The sequence below is a fragment of the Choloepus didactylus genome, chromosome 6 (assembly GCF_015220235.1).
Source record: "Choloepus didactylus isolate mChoDid1 chromosome 6, mChoDid1.pri, whole genome shotgun sequence".
NCBI lineage: Eukaryota > Metazoa > Chordata > Mammalia > Pilosa > Megalonychidae > Choloepus > Choloepus didactylus.
In genome coordinates, this window is record NC_051312.1 from 11,928,732 (window position 1) to 11,933,166 (window position 4,435).

Here is a 4,435-nt window from a genome sequence, read left to right on the forward strand (position 1 = left end):
GGAGAAGAGAAAGGAAAGGGGGCAGAAGCAATAATAGAGGAAATAATTAATGAAAATTTCCCATCTCTTATGAAAGACATAAAATTACAGATGCAAGAAGCGCAGCGTACTCCAAACAGAAGAGATATGAATAGGCCTACGCCAAGACACTTAATAATCAGATTATCAAATGTCAAAGACAAAGAGAGAATCCTGAAAGCAGCAAGAGAAAAGCAATCCATTACATACAAAGGAAGCTTAATAAGACTATATGCGGATCTCTCAGCAGAAACCATGGAGGCAAGAAGGAAGTGGTGTGATATATTTAAGATACTGAAAGAGAAAAACCACCAACCAAGAATCCTGTATCCAGCAAAGCTGTCCTTCAAATATGAGGGAGAGCTCAAAATATTTTCTGACAAACAGACAATGAGAAACTTTGTGAACAAGACACCTGCCCTACAGGAAATACTAAAGGGAACACTACAGGGTGATAGAAGACAGGAGTGTGTGGTTTGGAACACAATTTTAGGAGATGGTAGCACAACAATGTAAGTACACTGAACAAAGGTAACTATGAATACGGTTGAGAGAGGAAGGTGGGGAGCATGTGAAACACCACAAGAAAGGAGGAAAGATAACAACTGGGACTGTGTAACTTGGTGAAATCTAGAGTATTCAACAATTGTGATAAAATATACAAATATGTTCTTTTACGAGGGAGAACAAGCAAATGTCAACTTTGCAAGGTATTAAAAATGGGGAGGCATTGGGGGAGGGATGCAATCAGCATAAACTAGAGACTGTAACTAATAGAATCATTGTATTATGCTTCCTTTAATGTAACAAAGGTGATATACCAAGGTGAATGCAGATAAGAGGGGGGGATAGGGGAGGCATGTTAGACACTTGACATTGGTGGTATTGTCTGATTCTTTATTCTACTTTCATTTAAGGTTATTTTTCCTTTTGCTGCTTCCTAGCTGTCATTTTTTTTTCCTCTTTCTTTTGCCTCTCTACCTTCTTTGACTCTCCCTCCTGCCTTGTGGAAGAAATGTAGATGCTCTTGCTTAGTATGAGCAGAATGTTCAATTAGGATGAACTTAAATGTTTGGAAATGAACAGGGGTGTTGGTAGCAAGATGTGAGAATAACTAACAGTGCCGAATGGTGTGTGAATCAGGTGGAAAGGGGAAGCTCAGAGTCATATATGTCACCAGAAGGAAAGTTGGAGGTCAAAAGATGGAAATGTATAAAACTGAATCCTATGGTGGGCAATGTCCATGATCAACTGTACAAATACTAGAAATCACTACATGAACCAGAACAAATGTATGACAATACAATTAGAAGTTAATAATAGAGGGGCATATAGGGAAGAACTATATACCTATTACAAACTATATACTACAGTTAGTAGTATTTCAACATTTTTTCATAAACAGTAACAAACGTACTATATCAATACTAGGAGTCAACAATTGAGGGGGGTTGGTTAGGGATAGGGGAGGTTTAGAGTTTCCTTTTCTTTTTTTCTTTTTTGTCTTTCACTTTATTTCTTGTCTGGAGTAATGAAAAGTTTCTAAAAATTGAACAAAAATTAAGTGTGATGGATGCACAGCTGTATGAGGGTACCCAGGGGCAAGTGATTGTACACTTTGGATCTTTGGATAATTGTATGGTATCTGAACAATCTCAATAAAAATGGAAAAAAAAAGAATTAATTAAGGGAGTTCTGCAGGCTGAAAGGAAAAGACAGGAGAGAAAGACTTGGAGGAGAATGAAGAAATGAAGATTATTGGTATGGGTAACTAAAAGGGTAACAAGAGAGACATATTAAGATATGACATATTATAATTAAAGTATAAAATGGTTGAAGAAGTACTGTTGTTATAGTAATAACATTGAATGTTAATGGATTAAACTCCCCAATCAAAAGACATGGATTGGCAGAATGGATTAAAAAGTAGGAACCAACTATATGCTGTCTACAAGAGATTCACCTTAGCTCTAAAGACACAAATAGGTTGTAAGTGAAAGATTGGAAGAACTGGGGTAGCTATTCTAAAATCAGACAAAATAGACTTTAAATGGAAAACTGTTATAAGAGACAAAGGAGGACACTATATATTAATAAAAGGGGCAATCCATCAGGAAGAAATGCCAATCATAAATATTTATGCACCCAACCATGGTGCTCCAAAATACCTGAGGCAAACACTAGCAAAACTGAAGGGAGTAAAAGATGTCTCTACAATAATAGTTGGTGTGCAGTTTGGATGTATTATGGCCCCCAAAATGCCATTATCTTTGATGCAATCTTGTGGGGGCAGATGTATTAGTGTTGATTAGGTTGGAACCTATTAGTTCAGTGTTTCCATGGAGATATGACTCAATCAACTGTGGACAAGACTTTTCACTGGATTATTTCTATGAAGGTGTTGCCCCACCCATTCAGGGTGGGTCTTTATTGGGTCACTGGAGTACTTTAAAAAGAGCCACACACCCTCTTAAAAATTATGCTCATTTCTTCCACTGAAATCAGACTTCAAATGTGGCTAATTGGGAATGAGAAAATAAATGTGTGAATATCTTGGTGCCTCTGCCTTCTTACAGTGTCCAGTTGCTTTGGTACTGCCAAGAAAATTGTTAAGATTATTTTAGGGGTTATTTTACTGGGAATTTTAAGAAGTAGTTTAACATCTGGGTTATTTCTAGTTCAGGGGAATGTGGAAAAGGATGCAGTTGTGAAGTGTTTTGCTGTAGATTGTTAATCCATAAGGGAAACTTAGACTGTAGAATTAGTACAAATCTGGTGCAGTTTTTGTTTTCTGTATGTTGTTGGGGGAATAAAGTTTTATATAGAAAGCACATGGCTTCCCTGATTTCAAGATACCTTTATTAGGATCTGTAATCCCTTTATTAATTTTGTTGAAATCTTTTTCCTCTTCCTTTTGAACAATAAGTTCCAAAATGTAGTTTATTGTATCTTCCATCACTAGAAAGTTTGTTCTTTTTTCACCTTGGGCAGTTCACATAAGGCAAAAATATTAAACAGTTGGTTTTATTATGTCATATAACTTTGCTGTATATCAAAACTAATTCTTACACATTTTCCTTTTAAACCTCAAAACCTGTAATTAATAATTTGCCTGTTTATTTATGACCTAATTGTGATTCTTTTACTAGCAAAAGTTAATGAAAAAGGATCCTTTATCAAGCTGATGAGTAGACCTACCTTCACTTTTCCTGCAATATATGAAGAAGTATTGTACCCAAGTATTAAAAGATATGTAATATTTTATTGATAAATCTATCCTTTAAAAGGAATATATTTTAGGATGTCATCATTTTGATGTGAATCATGTAAATGTTGATAATATGCACTGTTTATTATACATTTAGTGTTTCAAGAGATTCACTTAATTGCCTTTTTGCCCACATATATTATGTAGTCTATTTACAGTGGGGTTTTTTTTAAAGACATTTAAAGAATAGTTTGTGGCAAGAAACATTAGTGGGTGTTAATTGTCTCCCCACCTGTATTTATGGGTGTTAGTTCAACTGCTTTGCTAGTTGCAGAGCTGTATTATCTGAATAAAAGCATATTTGTAAATTGTATGGGAGCTAAAAGTTAGGAATAAAACCATTTTCTTATATTTAAAAAAAAGAGCCACACAGGCCCACATGCAGAGCAACTGAGAGTGACATTTTGAAGAGTAGCTTCAGCTTAAAGAGATATTTTGAAGACGGCCATTGAAAGCTGACACTTTGGAGAATGCCATCTTGAAACACAACCTGAGCAAGCAGATGCCAGCCATGTGCTTTCCCAGCTAACAGAGGTTTTCCAGATGCCAATGGCTTTTCTCCAGTGAAGGTACCCTATGGCTGATGCCTTACTTTGGACATTTTATGGCCTTAAGACTGTGACTTTGTAACCAAATAAACCTCCTTTATAGAAGCCAATCCATTTCTGGTATTTTGCATTCCAGCAGCATTAGCAAATCAGAACAGTTGGAGACTTTAATACATCACTCTCATCAATAGCTAGAACACCTAGCAGAGGATCCATAATGAAACAGAGAACTTGAATAATATGATAAATGAAGTAGACCTAATAGACATATACAGAATTTTGCACCCCAAAACAGCAGGATATACACTCTTCTCAAGTGCACATGGATCATTCTCCAGGATAGACCACATATTGGGTCACAAAACCTATCAATAAATTTAAAAAGATTGAAATTGACAAAGCATTTTTTTCTGACCATAATGGAATGAAGCTTGAAATCAATAACAGGCAGAGAACTGGAAAATCCTCTAATATATGGAAGTTAAATAACAATTTTATGCAATCAGTGTGTCAAAGAAGAAATTGCAAGGGAAATTAGTAAATATCTTGAGACAAATGAAAATGAGATCACAACATATCAACACTTCTGGGATGCAGTGAA